Source organism: Manis javanica, chromosome 12 (genome assembly GCF_040802235.1).
Source record: "Manis javanica isolate MJ-LG chromosome 12, MJ_LKY, whole genome shotgun sequence".
NCBI lineage: Eukaryota > Metazoa > Chordata > Mammalia > Pholidota > Manidae > Manis > Manis javanica.
In genome coordinates, this window is record NC_133167.1 from 102,907,114 (window position 1) to 102,929,606 (window position 22,493).

The window sequence follows — 22,493 nt, forward strand, 5'->3', positions numbered from 1 at the left end:
GCTGCTGCTCTGCTGGAAAAGTGAAATGGGCTCTCAGGAAAGTTTTTCCAATAAACAGTGTCTGAGAGGGATTTTTTTCGAGGGGAGGCACTTGAATGATATACGTGTAAAAAGAAAAAAGTCTCCTTTGTAGAGATACGAAAATATCTTTTACCCTGAACATGCTTTCCAGTTGAAGTCACCTTCTAATTCAACTGAGATATAATCACGAATTAATTTTTTTTTTAACATCGGACACTTCTAAAAATTTGGATAGTGGAACAGTTTATCACTATCAGTCCCATCTAGACATTACAACTCACCAAGGCCAAGGAGGGTGACTATCGGGTGATATCTGTGCATTTTGACAAAGTGGATGTTACAAACTGTGAGCTAAGGAAATACCAGTCTCAGATGAATAAGCAAGGAGAAAGAAAAAGGAACAGAAACAGGTAGAAATATATGAAATCAATATCTTACTTTGATATTCACCTATACTTGCAATACTTACTAATGAAACATAGTTTGTTATTAGGTAACAACCCCTTTGGACAACCATATTTTATCATAGTTTAGTATCCATCATCATTTAAGCTCTGGAATATCTAAATTGGTGCATTTAGGAACTTTGCTAAAATTGGGGGTGGGTCTATGAAAAGTTACTTTTAGCTTAGAACATTCAAAATGATTAAATGCACTCTTGTATGAGCAATACTGGTGAATTATCAGGAGACACTGAAGTTTATTTAGGTACTATCTGAATGGCAACCACAATCTTATAGACAATATTCTCTGCGGTCACTGTTGGCTGTGTGCATCGGTGGGCTTATTTGGTTTGACATTGCTTATATGGTTAGTCTCCCAAGGCAATAAATAAAGCAATGCTTCTACATAACTTTATAATTGTGAAAGATGTCCATCAAGAGATCTCAAAGCACCTTTCTTAAAATCTGCTCAAGAGATACCCACAGCAGAAGGGTGGGAGAAGCAGCACTCATACAAGGTCAACATCCAAAATAGTCAAGGTCACAGAATTCTGAGTAGCTGCCTCTATACAAGGTTAAACATACTAGTCTCAGTTATTAGAATCTGTCTCTGAGCTCCTAGGACAGAGACCACCTAGTGTATTATTTCCCAGGGAAACAGTTCATTCGTTCGTCCATGTAGCACATACTTATAGAACTTAGGGCTTGATGCCCCGCACTGTCCCAGTGCCAGGGGTGGAGCAACCCTGGAGTGCTTACTGCCTCTTTAGCTCTGATCTCTGAAGCTAGACACGGAAGCTTAGCTATTTTGCTATCTATTCTAAGTCCTACTTCTCAGTCTTCCAGAGAGTAGAGTTTTCTGCTCAGAATGCAACCAGGAAGCTGGCTTTGAGAAAGCACTGACCATGGGCTGCATTTCCGGCAGGTAAAACCTTCAACATGCACCTGTGCCTCCCTGGAGGGGCGTCTGCTCATGGAAGTGTGATCAGAGAGGCCGAACGCGGCTTGCCCAATCGTGGCCACTTGGTCAAAACAATATGGATATTGCCTATTTCCACTCTTCCTCCCACTCATCAGCTTTAGAATGTCATCCCTTCTCTGTCAATCAAGTACGACAAAATAGAAGAACCTTGAAAATATCTGCACCCCCTCCATTAAGTAATGGGTCTTAGGGGAGGAAGTTCAAAATAGAAATCTGTTAGAGAACACGATTCCTTGTGAAATAATTACCCCAAATAAGAATAATAGCCACAATTTACTGAGAGTTATGTATACAAGTACCACAGTATATCAATCAGAATTTTAGCTTCACAGAATAGGGTTTATTATTCCCATTTTGCAGGTTAAGAAATGGAAGAAGTGGTCAGTTAAGATGGCCAAGTTTTCAAAGTAAGAAAGTGACAGAAAAGGACTTCAAACCCAGGTTATTCAGTTCCAAGACCCATGCTATCTTCCTTCTATCCAACTCCATCCCATGTAGCATTGTATTCATTTATTTGTTTTAGTGATTGGAGAAGGGAAGGCAAAACTGTACCACCTATTAGAGAAAAACTGTCTGTATACTCTCTGAGGAAATATTTTCTCTGATTCTTGAGTTAATAAGCAGAAGACTTGTTCCTCTGACTTTAATGAGCTTGGTTGGCTCTTGTAATTGTTTTCTGTTGAAGACATCTTAAAGGATAAGTTATGAAACGGTTACCTGTGAGTTGGACCACATGCCATGAAGCGAGTGTTTTGGCCTTGAGGGACACCCCTTTATTCTAGGCTAGGCATTGACACAGCGCAGCTCTTGCCACAATACAGTGGACATTAAGAGTCCTGTGGGGCCAGGACTTCAGGGGTGGAGGACACTGGGGCGAGAATAAAATAAATGCTGGGGATGCAGGCATTGCAGTACAGCGGCAGCCAATCCGGCGTTCTGCAAGGATCCAGCTTCCATCTGCACAAATATGGTTCTGGGGAGACTCCTGTGCGCCTGTGTGGAAGGCTGTTTGTCACATCATTTTACACCGTGGTCCTTGTCAAGGTCCAAGAATAACTACAATATGGTCCTTAAAGGGCCTGAAATGTGTATAAACTTTAACTCTGTGAGGACAGCGCTTTGCATCTGATATAAGATTAGACTAGAACAATGAAATTCATAATGGTATGTTTTAATTTTTTTTAAATGAGTTTGCCAATGACCTCTCTGCATTAAGTAGCTGTTTCTACCATTTCTTCATGATTCCTGGGACAGCCCCAACAGTGCATTTTGCTCACCAACTTCCTAAGATAGAGCAAATTGCTATTCCATTTTAATTCACAATTTTAAAAAAGTGCCTAAGAAAAAGGAAACAATTTTTCCATTTTGCTATTAAGAAACTTCTTTGTTCCTATTTCCCTGTAGGTTATATATTTCAGCAAGAAAATCTGTTTATGCATTTTGCATAATTTTTTTTTTGAGGCAAAATGTCACCTGGGCTACATGACAGAAAACAGACGTGGGCCTCGTACTTAGAGATCCCCTTCTAAAAGGTCAGCTGCAGACATCAAAGTCAAGGTACCCTATCAGCCTGAACCCTCCCTGGGGTACAGGCTGCCCCAAACTCTGCCATCAAACCAGCAGCTTCCGGAAGTGACGTCATTCTCTCCTATGTCTTAGGCTGGACAGGAGGCCTTGAACTGCACTCCTTCTGTCCAGGCACAGAGGTAACCCTGCCTCAGGAGGAAAGAACTAAGAAGCATAGTGAAAAATTACCACAGTATCTCACAAACTTGAAACCTTAGCTTTTCCCTTGCACTAAGTGCTGTGTCTGCAAAATACCCAAACATCCATATGAAATGTAAAATACGTAACCCCCCATGCTGATATTTGTCCCACAGGACAAACTTAGAGCTACTGAAATCATCAGAGCTGTTCATAATGTTTATCTGCATTGTTAATTTATGCTGTTTCTTTCCTCTCATCTAATTCTTTACTTATCCACCAAATAGGGACACAATCACCTTCCGATCCCAGTTGGGGCAGGGAGAAATTATTCAGTTTGGGTATTATCATGTGGGTTCTTTAACTGTCCCTTTTTCTTTTGGTCAATATTGATCCAGTAGGAAAAAAATAAAATAAAACTTGTAGGTAAGTCAAATGCTTTGCAATTTTGAATTCAGTTTTATTAAGGCCTGAAAAGGGCTGGGGCTGACTGAAAAATGAAAGCCGGGCCTTACCCGTGGGTTTCAATTATTTATGCTGTTCCTTTTCTCCATTTCTAAAACTGACCAGGTAACATTTTAACATGATTTCCATTCTTCCTACCAACTCTTTTAAATAATAGCAGGATTCTGTGCCATGGAACTAAATTACCTAAATTGAGTGCTGGGTGCTGTGTTTTGCAAAACATCATTTGTAATTGTTTAGATTCAGGAAACGCTTCTTTGTTAGACTTGGTTAAAATATCTGGGTAACCTTAGGAAATATGCATTTATGATCACACTGAAAAATACCAGCTAAAACACATGCCCCAAGCATAGTCTCATTTATTTAGTCTAAATCAGACCATGCAAACTCTAGAAATCTTCCTAGAAAATATAGTCTGGGGTGACTCATTTAGAGTTGTTTTTTCTTGTTCTCTTTTCTTTTGTTTGGGTGTTTTTCCCAAGTTAGTAAATGGGTAGTTGTTTTGCCTGATTTAGGAAGAGTTTAGGGGTATGTGGATGAAAGCTTTTTTTAATGCGAATGATAACTTCTTTTCTCTTCTCAAGATATAGGCTTGTATGTGTGTTTTTAAGGCAGCGGCCCACCTACATAGCAGCAACTGCCTTGTATGAAAAGCTATCATTCTATGTGCATCTCAGAGGAGCAGTCAAACATTCAAGTTTATATATTAGCTATTAAAGACTCAACGGTTGTTCTAGAGAACCTCCTGGTACGGGAAGAGTGTGTTTCATGGACTCACAAGAGAAGGGGGTTTGAAGAGAGGTGCTTAAAAGACAAGGGGAGGTTGACATGTTTTATCACGGTGGCGTTCATAGAAAGAGCTTTTCTAAGATGAAATGCTGGAGATCCGAAGCAATCTCATCAGCACTGGGTTTCAGAGAGCCAAGCATTGCTTTTGCACTGAATATCAAGCTCTATTTTTACAGGAGAAAACACACCGGTGATTACATTTCAGCCGAGAGTGCCTGAAATTAGCAATACGAGGAGCCATGTGCTGCATTACTGGAACACTTCCACGCTCATTTGTCCTAAAAATTTAATTTATTTGAAGCCTATTATAAAACTATACAGAGAGCTTTTTCACAGTGGGTGTGATTCACATTTGAATGGAAAGAAAAGTCAGGAGTAGGATTTGAGGGAAATATTAGCAGAACAACTTGGTAAACCACTTCTTATCCAGGCTCTCTCTATATTGCATGCCTATGTCCAGGGTTTTGGGTTCTATAGACTATGTGCAAAATACAATGCTAAAATCCTTAGAGGGTCTTAAAAGAATTACAGAGGAAATATATGGTGGTAAATTATAAGTCTATTTTGTACTATTAATGGTTTTATCATAATGGAGAAATCTCACCATTACCTAAGTTGAGATTGTAGGAAGAAATTCCCTGCACTCAGGAGGTGGCACGTAACACCGCCATTCTTTTCAGAGCTTTATTTTAGTTTTGATTAATTACTCATTGAATATGTAAGTGTGCGTGGGCATGAAAGAACTTTTACTAAAGGACTCTCAAGTCACTTTTCTGAGACAGCCTTAGGGGAAAAGTAAAACATAAGTGCCTGAGAGGGATATTCAAAGAAAACAACAGTAGTTGCTGTTTTCTTTAACAATTAAACCACAATTTTTTTCTTAAAAACAAATCTTACCCTTTCTTTGCCCTTCTGTAAGCTGAACAGCAAAAACCTCTTCTGCCACTACTGAACTTGTATCAGCTTCAGTGTAGAAAAAAGTTACAGATCACTCATTTTGGATATAAAATTAATTCAAATTTAGTGACCCGAGTATGCAATTATATCAGTGACACAACCATAGCTATTATTGTGAGATGTAGGCACTTAACCTCTATATGTCTGCAATGATTTGTTTTCTCATCTTAAGAACACTATGTTGTCTCTGAATGAAGAGTATCGAGAAGAAATATGCTCAAGTAACTCAGTTTTTCTGATGTAAAAATGTTACCATTCCAACATAGTTTATTTCATAACTACTTCCTAATTTGGAAAGCCCTTTACTCCATGGGTAATTTCTACTGCCTTTTGCATTACAAGAAGAACAAGCCATTAATCAGAAGCAGGCAGACAGACTCAAAGACCTCTACCCATTAAGCCCAAAGAGTCAGGCACTTTCTGAATGATTTACTAAAGGAAACCGGATCTTTTAGGCACTACTGTACACACATCCTGAATGGGACACTGATCAGATTTTTCTGTTGTAAATTCTTTTACAGCTTTCTGCTAGAAGATACTTTTCATTTTGTGGAAACCCCTCAGAATATGGTTTTAAATGAATCTGTTCCCAAGGTTCAAAAGCTTTCCATTACTAGACCATGTTTACCATTGAGAAAACGCACTGAGCTTTATCAAGGAGAGAAAGAAAAGTAATCAGGCGCAAGTTCAGTTCTCTGAGGTTGCCATGTAAGTGCTACTCAGAGAGGATGGAGACTTCTGGAGAACAAGAGAGCTTCTAAACACACCACTTCCGAAGAGGGAAATACGCACACACTCCATAATCCATTGTGTTTTGTCTGCTCCACCCTGTAGACAATTCTCTCTAGTTAGCAAGTAGAGATCCTATATTTTAGAATGTCCTGATTCATCTACTTTTCCAGAAAAAAAGCTATAGAAATGCCATTGCTTTCATATTATCACAAAGAGCATGGAAACCAGACTAATGACCCTTTTTAGAATCCTTTACCTACAGCTAATTCGTGGAAGTTAAAAGCATAAGTAACAACCTCATTTGGAGGTCTGGAGACGTTTGAGCACCAAGACTTACCTTTTCTTCTTTAAATGGAGTCTTTATTTCTCTTGACTGCACAAAAATTCTAAATCACTTTGTCTTAGAAGAGCAGGAACTCTAGAACAAAAAAACAAAGAAATACATAAACTAGAAGAAAACTTGATCTGATATTATATATGAAAACTTTTGCTTTTGAAACTCTAAAAATTGAGATGCCTGTTAAAAAGGGATTACTGCTGATTCATAGCAGCCAAACAGAAAACAATTATTAATCATCACAAGAAGAGTGTGTGATTTACTCAGGCAATGTGTTAAACTTTTATTTCATGTGTCCATGCAGAGTATTTTTGCTTTTTTTTTTTCTAGTAGCAAAAGCTAGAAACTTACGGCTTATTTTTCTTTGCAAAGAGTGAAATGTTTATGAATTAATCTAAGATCTGCCACCTTTCTATCTTGTTTACAGCCCCTCCTATTTCTGTCTCTGTTGCTAATTCTTATTACACATTGCAAGACTTAGTTAGTTTAAGTGTAGGAAATATTTTATGTCACATTGTATTCCCAGGGCCCAGGATTATGTTTATTACAGTGCGGAATTTACAAATATTTGTTTCTGGTTCTGTTGAAGGAAAAAAAAGGTGTGAGTTTCTTGTTTGTGCATTTTACTTGGCTGTTTTAAATAGCAATTACAGCTAAAATGAATTCCTTCCTTGAATTTCTCATTTTAGCTTCATAGTCCTTTGGAGTAGTTCCCAAGTGTCAAACAATGAATGCCATTCTCCATATTCCCTTTCTTTCCCTCTTTCCCACCCTACACTAAGAAACAGAGTAACAACACGAGCAAACTGTAAGCATGGAGGATCTGAGCCAGGCAAACATCAATCAGAGATGACTTTTAGGTTTTGAACCATGTTGACTATGAGATAATTGATGTAATTATTGGAAAAAGCAAGGAGAACTGGTTTTTCAGAAAGCTGGTATGTTTGCTTTCTAAGACATATTGAGGAGCCAGATCAATGTCTGGTTAATAAGTTAGCCAAAAATGTTGAGTTATACAGAATTGGGAGTCATGGAACGGAAATAACCTCTTAAGGGACAGGAAGAAGCTGGTCTGCACTCGAGGACATACCTGCCTGCAGGGTCGCAGAATGAGGAACAGGCAGTGAAGGAGATGGGTGTACTGGGAAAGAGGAAGAGAATCAAGGTCAATTAATCAGAGGCCCAGGAGAGAGCATTTTGAGAAGGAATAATGGGTCAACAGCGTTAAATGCTACAGATGGATTTGAAAGGATGAGAACTGTCTGGAGATCACAGGATACGTAATTGTGTGTATATCATTTTACATCTATAATAGCATCATTCATATTTGTCTCGTCTCTCACAGTAATTCACCTGGTCTTTTCATGCAGTGGACACCTGACATAGGGTCCTATAGATGTCCTACATTCTCAGTGTTTTCATTTTAAATCCTTGATACTCCTTCAGACTGACCACTGTGTGTCTAAGAATGCTGGTTGGCCACAGCGCTGCTATAGATGCGGGAGCTTTCGACAAAATGAGGGAGCTTTCTACAAAATCTCAAGGAGTTGGGGGACAATGAGGAGGTCTCCTGAAATTGGAAATGGGTTCTTGAGCACAGAAGGGTGGTTCAACTCTGGTGTGTGGTAATCTATGCCCACGGAGCAGTATTCCTTTATTGAGAAAAAAAACTTCATCCTTTAAACCAAAAAAATAGGATGCAGATATTTGAGAAGTTTATAGCTCAGCCTTGGTCTCGGACACTTCTCAGGCCTAAGTGTCGTGGGAGCCCATCTCCAGCATGCGGGTTGCCGGGCAGTGAAGTCTGGGTCTCAGCCCAGCACGGACACCGACCCCTGATGCTCTCACGGCACCTATCGCTGCAGGGCGACTGTTACTTTTGGAGCTACTTGTCCAACTCCTGTTTACAGGATGCTTAAAATGCAGGTTTTGAAACCAAAGTGCTTGCAGAAGAAGCCCAGGTCTGCCACGGACCGCCCGTGCCTGGACAACATGCAGCAAAACGCCGCACCTCTCTATGCCTTAATGACTTCATCTTTAAAATGGGGACAAAAGGGAACTTTCCCTTTTGTTTCTTTGTTTGTTATGAGAATAAAATGAGTTCGTATTTTTGAAGTACTTAGAGGGCTCGCTGATATTTTAAAAAGGCTTTTTAATTCCAAATGACCGTCATTTATTTTTTGGAGGCAAATAAGTTTGCCCTGGCTGGCTGAAATCATTGTTTTTAAGATGAGGAACTAGAATCTTGACTGGTAACAGGAAATTTTAAATAGCTGTGTTTTGAGGAGTGTTTAAGACTGGTTGGATGCAAAGTGAAACTAATCATATTCTCCTAGAACCAATTACTCGATTAGTACGAGCATCCGAATCGCACAGTAGAGGGTGGAACAGTTGAGCTGGAAGTGCTCATGCAAACTCAGGTAAAGCAGAGAAAGTATAATGAGAGTAATTTGTCATTAGGGCTCATCTTTTAGAGTGATTAATATTTTCTTAAATCCTCCGTGTCTTTATGTAGTGATTACATCCTATACTCCCCACCAAGTTTCAATTTCATCTTGAAAGAAAGAGCAGGAACATAACAGTAAGACAAGGTTCTTTTTGTGTAAATTGATTAGCTTAACACCTTAGGAAAAAAAAAATGTATGCAAACACATGTTAAATATGCCAATGAATGAAGACAAATAAGATCATTCAAAGACAGTTACCAAGGCGGCAGCTCACGCCTGCAGAAAAACGACTAAGCCCTGGTCTGCTGGTGCCAGGCGCTTACTTACGGTGAAAATAATAATTGATATAAAAGTTTGGTAATTTAGTCCAGGGAAAAATCTGAAACTGTACTTACAACATATATGATAAAGAAGTTTGGGGGTAGAGATAGTTTGAATTGCTTAAAATTCAAAAGAATGACAGTATAGACCCTATTCATTATATTTTTGTGTGTGTGTTTTAGCCTGTTATTATAGACAAATATAAGGGGGATTCTTTATGAAAATGCAAAACACACAAGAGGAGGAGACATTTTAGGAGATTAGAACAATTTTTGACACCTTATGAAATAAGCTGGCAACAATAGAGTGAGGTCTGTAGATTTTCAAAGCCATTTCAAAAAGCAAATTGAACTTGTTCAAAAAATACCAGCAAGATAAACAAATTAGCTTAATAAAGTTGTGGTCGAGAAGTATTCAAGTATTTTCTTCCTAATCAGCAAAGTAAATGGCATTTTTTGGTCTCACTTGCCGTTTTAGTTTTAGAAGCACCTTAGGAAAAAGCACGAGTGGTGGTTCCTGTAAGAACTATTTAAAATTTTTGTGCAAGTGGTCTTTGCACACTAGAAAGATAAAACTAGATGACTGAAATACAGATTCTTAATTATTTATTCATTTGTTCAACAAATATGATTGCATGCATGCTATGTGACAGGCGTTGTGTTAGATTTAAGATGAGCAAAGGCAGACACTGCTTTTTTCCTCACGTTGCTGAGACAGGTATTAGTCAGCTCATCACACAAATAGAGCTGTCTACATACCACAGGTGCAGGTGTTCGTAAGACCACACGGCAGAAAGACCTGAGAGGCCCAGAAAAGGTTCTTTGGCGAAGGTGGTAGGATTTCCCTGGGCCCCCTGGAGCGGGGGGGGGAACCTTCCAGACAGAGGAAACAGCTTGTACAAAGGCCCTGTGACAGAAGGGAGAATGGTAGGCTTGAAGAACTGCAAGAAGGCCAATGTGCAGTAGGAGGTCAGGGAGTCTAGAAGGGGCCAGATGGGCAGCACACAGTGGGCACTTTAAAGATTGTAAATTTTATCCGGAGACCATTGGAAAGCATCAAAGGGGGTTCAAGCAAGAGACATGGTCATATCATGCTTTAAGAGTACTGCTCTGGGTGTGGCCTGGAGACTCCCTGGGAAATACTACAACAGCCACAGCAGATCCAAGAACCCCATGAACACAACTGATGTCCCTGCAGATCAAGAGCATCAGAAGGACGAAGAGCAACGCTAAGCAACAGACAATGTCGTAACGTGCTGGATGTGCGGATTTCCCAGAGTTCTGTTATTTCTACCAGGGGTGAGCTCCAGAATTTATATTCTCATAAATCCTAAAGTTCAAAATCTAAAATTTATTGCCCATCCAGACGGTAAATGCTAATATTAAAATGGCAGTTGAGCCAAAACCGTGTTGTTGACTTTGCCGATCAAAATAATATTACATAAATACTTCTCAGCCCCCACTTCATTAAGCTGATTTGTTTATCTTGATAATATTTTTAATAACAAGCTCATCTGCTCGTTTGGGTTGTGTTACCATGCTTTCCATGGCATGTCAACCAGCCATGAGGAGATTTAAGCTTTGGACTCTACATGCAGAACAAAATAATTTAAATAACACAGCAAACTTCGAGTTATTTCTGACAGAAACAAATCTTCAGTTTTCAAGATAGTTGATATTTTGAAAAATGTTACTGTAGAATATCTCACTATGTTAACAGAATGTATTTCAAGTGTGTTTTCCAATGAACAACAAAGAGAAGATTAAAACTGGGTGTGAAACCTTTAAACAACTCCCTCCAACCTGAATATTTATCCAATATACACAATGTGAGCAGTTGGACATTATGAATGTCCCAACTAAATCTCAGTGTTTTTACTACTCACCTTTGAAATTTGTTAGTGTATTCTAATATTAAAAACTTAAACATTGAATACCAGTGTATTTCTTTTTATAACTCTCCTTTTCATACAAATGAAAGGACAATATAAAGGCTTTTTAAATGTTCCATGAGCATCTCATAGTTTTACTACTAAAAGGGACAATTCATTAAAAAAAATAGCTACATCAAGATTTAGCCACCCTAAATCATTTTTGATAGAAAGCTGAGTATAAATAAATACACCATGCATCATTTATGAAGAAGGCAGAGTGTAAATAAACACTAAATACATAAATATATAACCATCAGGATCCACCCCACCCCCAGAATAGTTAGCACACATTTTATATTTTCCTAATTTAGTTAAATTGCTGTCTCCTCCCTTCTGCTCCCATTATTAAACTTTGGCTGGATGTACGCATTTAGTATAGACATTTTAAAAATTCATTTTCTTATAAGCAAAATAAGTAGAAACACAACAATACCTGGCTCACTCATTTATATTCTTAGTAAAGAAGTATTTCAGGTTCTTAAGGAAAAATATTTCTCTTTGAATCTTGATTTTGCATTTTCCTTCCAACCAATAGTAATCTTTTGGATATTGCTTTTGCCCCAAATTTACAGTTTACAGTCAATGTTTTTTCTTTATTATTAACAATGCATTTAAAAAATGAAATGTAGAGTCATCAGGGTGCTACTGTAATGTTCTGGGACAGTGGGGTAATGTCACTTGATAGCGCCACTGAGGTAAAGAATCGATCCCCTCCATAGAAAGTGCCTATGTTTTAGACCCACGTAGCTCCATGACCGCCATGGGGCCTGGAATGCTTCTAAATTATTTTTTTATTAACACTTCATATTCATGAGAGTATGGCAATCAAGGGATTACAAGTACAATGAATTTTGGTACAGATGATATCTTGTATTAGTACAAATGATATAAGTGAGGAAAACATTTCTTTGCTCTTTAAAAATAAGCTTCCTTTGTGGCATACCGTCCACAAAACAGTCCTCTGTCCTGAAATGTTTCAAACAAACACGTGAACAAATGAACAAGCCTTTTCAACAGATTCGGGGTAGAACCTGCTGAGATAACAATTTTCCATGTGCACGGGGCCAATGATCTGTGGCACATACTTAAACTCACTGGTGCCATAAACCAGAAGGGGTCAGTCAGAAGTTCCTCCCTGTGATATAATCTATGTTCAAAATTTGTCTGATCATCTTGGTGGTTTTATATCTTTTTCACAAAAAACAAACACACAACAAAAAAATAACCCCAATGTGTCTATATCCAGGAGAGGAGGAGAAACCTATCATAATTCTACTGAAGGAATTGCAAAAGCAAATGGTCTCAAATCAATATTTACCCTCTGCATGTTCTCTGATTCATCAAGCTTTAACAAATACAGCAGATTTAACAATACATAGCAGCAACCGAAAAACCCCAGTTTTTTAAACAACAAAGCTACTCGGTATCTTTAAATTGCATCCATGATGTACGGAGTGGATCTTTGTTGTTAGTGGAACTTGGGGGGAAAAAGTTGAGAGGAGAAATGTTTTTCTTACTTAAATAAATGGAAGTCAAGAACTTTTCTGCCACGCTTTCCGGGGCCATAAAGAAGCTAAAACAAATAAACCACCCTCTCACTTTGACCTAGATTACTGTTTAAACAAAGGTACCTATTCTTAATTTACATGAAAAGCAATTAGGCCTGATGCTGACAGGACTGTGAAAAATGCATCTGCTCAGGGCAAGCTTTTATATTTGGAAAAAAAAAAAAAGTGGAAATGGGTTCTTTTTTTTGGTTTTCTGTGTCTTTTTATCCACCTCCCAACCCCCAGCCACTATCCATTTCAGGCCAGAAATACTATTAAAAATTTTATACTGGTGTGAGTACAGGATTATTATTATTGTGATTCAAGTTTAAAATTATTTTCTGATTCACAATTTGAGCCCAAATTGTGACATTTCATGATGATGTTTGATATTTAAGAAATGCCTAGTAACTGGTAGAATTTCTTTCCTTCTCTGGATTGCTTTGTGAACAAGCTAGACTTTGAAATGCAAAGGAAAAAAAATTAACTGGGAAAACCATGGTAGAAATTATATTCATTTTTATATTTATTCATATTTAGTAAAATATGAATTTGCTTACCTAAACATATTTTTAGGGTAGGTTTATCTTCCATGGAGTCAAATGTTTAGCAATTCAGTAAGTGCCTCCTGTCTTTCTTTTACTTTTCTTCTGGAACTTTTTTTTTGATTAGAAAGATGGTACATGTTCTTTTCAATAAGTTAATGTTTTAGGGAGAAAGGAAGACAGGGACAACTCTTGTCCCCTTGATACTAACATTTTCCCACTTACATTTATTCATCCACCAAGTAGTTGCTCTTCACCTACCATCTGCCAGAATGTTCCTGGCTGATAGCCACACAGTGGATAACAAGAACCCTAGAAGACCCTGAAACCAGTGGACAAATACATCAGGATTGCAAATTTCCGTTAAGTTCTTTCAGGGAAAAGAATAATGTTCTGTGGAAGGGTGTCACGGAGGATTTTTTCTAAACTTAGGTGTATTTTAAAGTTTCCCCGTGGAAGTTTTCTTAGTCTTTTACAATGAAAACAGGAATGAAATCCTCCCAGAACTGCTAAAGATTTAAATGAGATAATGGGCAATATGTGGCACAAGGAGCTGCTTGGCAAATACTAGGTATTATTATATCCCCAGATGTGTGGTAAAATGTGATTTCTGTTTTTCGGTTTACACATCTATGCAGTAGGAAGCATCAAACTGGTAAACTGATCTTATTTGTAAAGCATGCGAACAGGCTAGAGGGAAGCCCACTGTATCAATGTGAAGTATTCTGAAGAAAACGCAAAAGAAGGTTTCATTTATGCTAGATAAATATTATTTTCCTCATTATACAAAGGTCAGAGAGGTGCAGCAACTTGTCAAAGCACGTCAGAGATGAGATCAGGATGTGGGCTTTCCTAGTTCCTTAGAATACTGTTGGATAAAGGCTCCCTGAAGCAAAGAATTCCTATCCATTCAAATCATTTCAAACATTCCAAATAATCACAAATCAGCCAATTACTTTTTTTTCCATTTAGCTCACGCCTCTGAATTAAGCAAATAGTGAAGAAAACAATAACTAAGTTTGCGTGATTGTAGCACCGGCCCATCAGGATGGACGACTGCAGAGGATGGGCGTGTACAGGATGACCTGCTAACAAGTCAACCTCATACCACGGAAGTGAATATTGAAAACCAAAGGAATGATCCCCTACTAGAAGAGAAATAAACAGTAACTTATCTGGGTGTACGAAGCAAATAACTACTCTTTCCGAATTAGATGTTCCTTTACTCTGAACGTTCATACTATCATTTCCAGCTCTAGGGAAATGTACAGTATGGTTCCGGCCTTACCATACATTTCTTGTGGTTTGCATTGTCATTTGATATAATATCATAAGTTCCTTACGTTGCTCAGAAGCTTAAGACCTTTGTTCTGTTTTCTCTTCCTCTGAAGACATCACCAATAAATCATAAAGCGTGCCTTTAGTTTATAAAAGAGCAAGACAAAGCTATCGCAGTCAATCCCTCTGAAATGTCCATGGGCTCGTAAGAGGTTCCAGTTGGCCTGCTGCTGTTTGTTATGCAAATTAACACTATGACAATTTATAGGATTCTACCACTGCCTTCATATCGCCCTCAGGCAATGCGTGTCTTAACCAGAAGAAAAATTCCTTAAGAAGTCTGCATCACTCTTTTACCCTATGCAACTCTCTGAGCTTCTTATCTAAATAAGTGGTATGTTTGTATCTGGATTTTACCATGTTGACATTGACAGAATTAAACTTATAATAAAAAGTGTATAGTGAGGAAACGATGCTCAGAAATCATTCTCCTCCTAGAAGACAGCAGGCTAAGCACTGCACACAAGTATAAACAGGGCTATCCCTTTCCCTCCAACACAAATCTGAATTACTACGTAAAACTCAATCCAGGAAAAAGTCCCTTTTTAAAAATATATACCAGCCCAGCAAGCTAGTTTTCACTTGATGTGGTAGAAAATTAAAGACACAAACCAACCTACCTCTCAACCAACCTATGTTCGTAATCCACCAAGCTTCTTGCTTTTCTCTTACTTGTATTTTGTCAGCAGAGGGGGAAGCCGGGCAGGTCAGGGGACTGGGTGGGGGTGGCACTAGAGAACAGAGGTGAGGGCAGCAGGGCCAGCCCTGAGGCGAATTGGCTAAACTCAGTCCAGTCCAAAACTTGTTCTCTGACCTGTATCTAAAAGCCACAGACAGCCTAAATTTTTCATATTATCTTGCCTGTGTTTGGGATATGCATTAGTTATAAGGGAAATAATGACAGGAAGTTTGGAGGATTTTATAACTTTGGGACATGAATTTCTTAGAATATCCAGAGAAAAATATGATATGGCCAAAGTTACAAATGCTGTTTTACATTTTAAATTGTTTTAAATTATAGGTTAATGCATATACCAATATTAAAAATGACTGTCACTTAACTTTTTTGTAAAACCAATCAATGCTGGAAAAACAATCTGAAGTGAATACTACTAACAAATTTCAAGGTAATGTGAAAAAGAAATAAAGCATTTAATTTTTATATGCTAATGGGCTATGTTTCATTGGCAAAGAAATGATGTTTAGCTTATGATGTTATTATTTAATGATACTGTGGGTATAGTTTGGACCTAATCACATATTCCTAATGCTCTGTTAAGCAAGTAGAAGGTGCATGGAGACTGTCAGAGACGCAGGCTTGTGCAGTGGATTTTACTAGTCCCACTGAAGCCAAAGGTTTTTCCCATCGGCCATGCGGACCAGATGCAAAGACCTTCGTATGGGCGATGTGGCTGAGGACAAAGGGGTTGTGACACCTGCCTTTACAAATGTGGTGTCAGGGAAAAATCTAAAAACAAAAAAAAAAATGCCCCAAACAAGGAAGGAAAAGCAAATACTGTCTTCCTATGAGAGAACTGAGAATGAAGCGTATGTGTGTAATAGGGCAAAACATTCTACTCTTTGTAAAACTTCTGTGGTTCTGATAGCCTTAAACGCCTCAACTGCAGCACCAAACACTTACGAAATTCAAGGTTATAAGGAAAGAAAAATGGAAAAATGGATATATTTTGCTTTGTATTGCACATTGGCACGCAGTCCTTTATCTCAGTCATCTTTATCATAGCACATTGAAGGATAAATGTCTCTAAAACAGGGAAAAACACACCTCACATTTCACTGAGTCATCAGCGGGGGATCTTTATCCACTCAGGTTATTTTTGGTGGTTGAAAATATCAGGTTCCCAAAATAATCAATAAAGACCCATTGACTTATGAAACTGTTCATTGGTACAAACCAAAGAATAGCCAAGATTTTATAAGATCATACTCTATATTTTTAAGATAGTGAAGGTTTTCCCTAACCTCCTAGAGCTAAAGTATCATGAAAACAGTCATCTTAAAAATGGAAAATTATGCATTAAAAAATGTAGGACCGTGAAATTACCGGCATTTTGGGGATACCCGCACGAGAAATGACTGTGTTGGGTGATAGCTGCCATTTTGTAAAATCTAGTAGGAAGCCCAAATGGAGAAAAACAAGATGTTCAGGACACTATGTTTAAGAGTGGCTTTGCTTTTTGCCCCCTGCTATTAACATTCTAACAAGAGGGAAGGGGACGTGAGGACTGTCTGGCCACCTGGCTGCCAGGATGCAGAGCGGAGTCCTCAGTCATTGCTGACAAGGAGCTGGCCCCTGCAGGAAGGTGGGGCAGTGGGGGTGCCCAGAGGGGACCTGGGCTCGCACTCCAGCCCCTGAGACACACCCCGGCATCATCAGACATGGTAAAGGTCGCTCTGGCTAAGTCAAAAGAAAAAGTAGACTGCAATTCAATTCCTTTAAAATTCCTTTTTAAAAATGGGGTATGTCTGTGTCTCTTCATTTCAATCCTAAGTCTCCTTTTGATTATTCATAAGTCTGCTTCCTTTAATATTGGACTTTGCCTTTGTAGCAAATACAGCTGGGATTGGCTTGTTTGGCTTGATGAAGTTTACCCTTAATTAAACACTTTGCTAATCTCTCTGCATGTCACTTGGAGAGGCTGACCCCTTCGAGATGGGCCTTTGGTCGCAGGGCCTGCTCTCCGGAGCTCAGAGGCTCTGCAGGAGCGGGAGTCCCAGCGCACCTCATTAGGACCGGCTGCCTGGAGTTTAGTGAGGCTAAACGCTTCCCCGGTGCCCCATCCATACTGCTACAACCTATTTGTTTTGTTTCTCATCTCAGAATCAGCTTGCCTGTGCCTTCCAACATGACAATTAGCTAATTTAATAAATCTAATTTAGTCTAATGGACTGCTGTGAGAACCGTGGGAGGGGCCCCATTGTACCCCCAGGTTCTGTCCCTGCTAGCTTCCTCTTTACCTCATAAAGTCTCCGTTTTCATAATATATTTCTGGAGAAAATGGGCTCACCTTTATTTCCAAAGTGACAAATAAATTCCATTTTCTGAGCCAGCTTAGGTGGACTGGTAGTGCCTGGCTAGATGGTTATGGTGGGGATGGTGGTCTAGCTCGAGCTTTTTGGGAAAGGGTTTCATGACTGACAAATGATGTCCCTGCAGGTCGAGGACGGAGGCTATATACTCGGCTGCCCTGGCTTGGTTAACAGAGCTGGAGGTGACTGGGAGGTAGCCACCCCGAGTGCCAGGATATTAGTTCCCAACTTCCCTAATTTTCGGGTAACCAAGTATTTTCAAAATTATATAGAGAATACTTCACTCACTGAGAAAGGGTAGGTCTTTCATTGAAATGAAAAATATAATTTTAGACAAAATTTGACTTATACTGCTCAAATTCAGGGTGCTTGGTAACTGTATCCATGCCAGTTTCAGATGCTGAGCCGACAGGCTCTCCTTGAGCCTCACAGCCTCTTTTCCTAGAGGCGTCTCTTTTAGTTCTAGACTGGTTCCTAGAAGACCATGAACTACAGACTTTAGCATCAGAGGAGAAAGGGAAGCCTGAGGTCAAGACCACAGGGGACAAGGGGCAAGGGTAGGAAAGAGAAGCATACAGGGGCAAGGAGAGGTGTTCAGGGAGTCCAGAACAATGAGGCTGATACTATTCTGTAACGGCAAGTTCCTCTGCGGTGGCGATCGCAACACGCCTTGAGGAAAGGTAGTGCACAAGGATAAGACCCCAAGTGAACTGGTTTGGAGAGCACACTTAGTTATTATATAAGCTCTAGGGTATCTTCTAGGAAAAATAAATCAGTCTGATTGCAGCCATGAATTGGATCCTTACACATTATTTCAAGAAGAATTCAACACTTGCCTGTATTTGACAATGAACTGATATCCAAAGTACACAAGGAACTCACACAGTTCAATAGCAAAAATGCAATCGGATTTAAAAATGGGCAGAAGATCTGAATAGACATTTTTCCAAAGCAGACATACAGTGGTCAACAGGCCCATGAGAAGATGCTCAACATCACTAATTATTAGGGAAATGCAAATCAAAATGATAGTAAGATATCACCTCATACCAGTTGGAATGGCTATTATCATAAAGACGAGAATTAATAAATGTTGGTGAGGACTTGGAGAAATGGGAACCCTTTTGCACGGTTGGTGGGAATGTCAATTGGTGTTGCCACTGTAGAAATCAGTATGGAGTTTACTCAAAAAATTAAAAATAGGGCTATCATAGGCTCCAGAAATTCTACTACTTGGCATTTATCTGAAGAAAACAAAAACACTAACTCAAAAAGATATCTGCTCCCCCATGTTTATTATAGCATTATTTACAATAACCAAGCTATGGAAACAGCCTGTGTCCATTGACGGATGAATGAATAAAGAAGGTGTGGTATATGTATACGCAATGGGATATTACTCAGCCATAAAAAGAATGAGTTTTTGCCATTTGCAACAACACAAGTGGAACTTGAGGGCATTATATTACATGAAATAAATCAGACAAAGATAAATAGCATATGGAGTTAAAAAATAAAGATCATAGATACAGAGAATAGACTGGTGGTTTCCAGAGGAGGGAGGTGGGGGTAAGGGTGGGCAAAATGGGTAAAGGAGGCCAAAAGTTGCAAACTTCCAGTTATAAGATAAATAAGCCATGGGGATAATGTACAGCCTGGTAACTATAGTTAATACTACTGCATTGCATATTTGAAAGTTGATAAGAAAGTAGACCTTAAAAGTTCTAATCACAAGGAATCCTCTCCTAGAATATGCAAATACTGAATCAAATATAGTGTTATATGAAATTAACACTGTTAGATGCCAATTATACCTCAATTAAACAAAGAAATAAACATCAACAAAGCTTCATTGTAGTAACAGTAGCAATTGATAGAAGCCAAGTACTGGGCTCAAGGCTGAGATAGAACATCCTTGGAAGCAGTTTTCAAATCAAACATACCCATCTCTTTGCAAGCCCATCGAGAAGTGGAGAGTTCCGATATGATGAACTACTAAGTTGGTGGAAGGCTTGTTTGAGAGGCTAGAACGTTGAAAATACTAAAAAAGGTGCAAGGTGAACCTGCTCTAATGAAATACTGGCCGTGTAAGAAGAAATTGTGTATGCTTGCTACAGAAAAATTTGTGAAAACAAAACACAAAAAATAAAGCAGATTTTCTGATTTGTCATAAAAAAATACTAAAGTGGTCCTCTATCTCCTTATAGTTATTCTCAGTATTCCCTAAATCTAATGGAGCTCCACCATATTCCATGATCCCTGTAAGAATGCTCCCCAGATGATGGCAAGAGACCCACAGCTTTGGACATTTGGTGCTGGTTATTCTAACATGAGCAAGAATGTTTTACAAGGGTCAGAAATTACTAAGAACTTAAAAATGATCCAAAGGTATCCAGCACATAGTCCACAGCATGAGTCATGGAATTTGGGTTTATTTCCCTCTGTGATTTTCCTAGGTCTGAGTAAACTTCAGCTTCTGGGATGCCTTGGGGCCATGGGTCTGATGGTCTTGGCATGTCAGGTGATTCCCACCACTCTTAACATCCATTCCTTTGGGACAGGATGCTTGGTGTTCTCTTAGTGTGTTCTTCCTATGTCCTGCAACTGCATTGTCCCATGCTGAAATATGAGCTGATTTCTGAAGGATAAGGAAATATTAATTACTGAGTGGTGAGTGTGAGTTTGTGTAGAGAAGTCTGGGGCAGGGAATGTCTCAAGCAGGTGATGGTATTCTAAGAGCATGGGGCTGAGGTGGCTGTTATCTAATACTATCTGGTTATCTAATGCTGTATAACAGATCACCCTCTAAATTGGTGGCATAAAACAACGATTTGTTATGCTCTCAGGTTCTAAGGGTCAAGAGCTTGGACAAGACACAGTGGAGATGGCTTATCTTCTCCATGATCTCTGGGGCCTGAATTGGTAGACTTGAAGGCTGGAGACTGAAATAATCAGAAGGCTTGCCATTCATATCCGGGAGTTGCTGCTAACTGTTGGCCGAGGGGCTTGGCCTCTTTCTGTCCAGGTGTCTCCATGAGGTCTTTTTGGATAAGCCAGGCTTGGGCTTGCTCACACCTTAATGGCTCATTTCACAGAGCAGGCATCCCCAGATGAGAAGCCAGGTCGGAGCACTGTTCCTCTAACATGCCCTGGCCTTGAACATCACACATCACATCTGCCTTAATATATTGTTTGCAGCAGCCATAAGCCTGCCCAAATTCAACAGAAAGATGAGTAGACTCCACCTCTTGGTACAAGAGTGGTGTGGTTCTAGAAGAGCAGGGGTCTAGAGATAATACTATGACTACTTTTGGAAAATACAATGCTCTGGCAATTGAAGTGCAGGAGCCAGTGGGAAAGAGGCTCAAAAAATGAAGCTGCTAGGAAGGTAGGCAGGGGTCAGACCATTGAGAATATTGTACGTTATATTAAAAATGTCAATTTTCTAAGCACACACGAAGTCATTAAGAAGTTCAACCACGGCAACATCAAACTCTGCACACAGAATGGACTGGAAAGAAGCAGACCTGGATGTGAGCGGTCCAGTTAGGAAACTAGGGCGATCCATGGGGCAGGTGACAGGGGAGTTTGGACCAGGGTGGTGGCAAGATAGAGGGAGAAGTCAACATAAGAAATACATGGGCTAAAGTCAAGGGGATCTGCACCTAGAGAGTGAGAGGGTGGTAGAAAAAATGACTCCCAATGTCTGGGCTACCAACTAGGAGTAGGGTGGAGCACCAGGGTTTGAAGGAGAAAATTGTGAGTGCCATTTGGGGCTTCTGAGAGACATGAATTGGGGTGTCCAAGTATGCAGTGGGATTCATGGCTGGACATCCAAGGAGTGGTTGGGGCTGGAGATACGCACTGCAGTCATCCGTGTGTAGGTGCCACCTGGTACCACTGGCATGCATAGGGGGTTCTTGAGAGAGTGTGAACATCTAATATAGAATGTCAGTTGAATATACAAAAACAATTCTCCGCAGTGGCTAGGGAAGATGTAGCAGAGAGATCAGAGGGTAACCAAAGGGGGTGGTGTCACAGACACCTAGGAAAGGTGTGCTGAGGGAAGGCAACTGTGGAGTGTGAAGGATGCACCTGGAATCTATAGCAGATGAGGTCTAAACATGTTCACTGGACTTAATGACCTTTGGGATAAAGACTCAACTTCTTAGGATGAGATATAGAAATTTGCTTACTGAACGAAGTTTTTGTTGCTGTTTTTTAAATTTTCTAATATTTTACACTAAAAATAAAATAGGAATTATAAGAAAAGGTACAAATTTCATAAAGCATATATGATACTGTGCTATATGAAATGCAATATTATTTATTCCTCTATAGGCATCAGAAGATAATAGAATATTTCCACACAGAGTTGAAATATCAGGAATCAGGAACATAATCCACACTAATACTGCTTTTTTCTTTGAGAAGTCAGATTTTAATTGTTTTAGCCTACAGCCCTTTTTATAATACATCCATTGATGTTTATTTTTAAACCAGAAATTCCTGTATATATGAGAATATGCATGATCATATATGTAACATATATTCTTCAACCACATTCTGATAATTTCTCTAAAGCACATTTCAATTTCCAATTGGTCAGTTTTTGATACATTACATAATATATAAGTATGTAAATATTTTTGTATAGATACAGAGGGACTCTTAAGCATAACGTGTATGTTTTCTTTTTCAGAATGAAAAGCAGTTCAGCAATCCAAAATTGAGAAGAACAAAGTAGTATCTCATTATATTTTTATAAAGAGCTATATTTGATCAAGAATAGAATATTTTTACCATAAGCCAACCACAATATGGCTTCAGATAAAATATTCCTCATATCTATTTACTTAAAAAAATGAATGTTCTTTCCTA

At 39.1% G+C, this 22,493-nt stretch overlaps 1 protein-coding gene across 2 annotated transcripts in view; it reads right to left on the reverse strand.

Moving 5' to 3' along the window:
* The window catches only part of TENM3 (teneurin transmembrane protein 3), a 2,338,142-nt gene that overhangs the window by 613,069 nt on the left and 1,702,580 nt on the right, over positions 1–22,493 (reverse strand). For both annotated transcript variants that reach the window (XM_073219194.1, XM_073219195.1), the window contains one exon: positions 6,431–6,511. The gene's annotated coding sequence lies outside the window, so the exon portion shown is untranslated. The remainder of the gene's footprint in view (positions 1–6,430; positions 6,512–22,493) is intronic.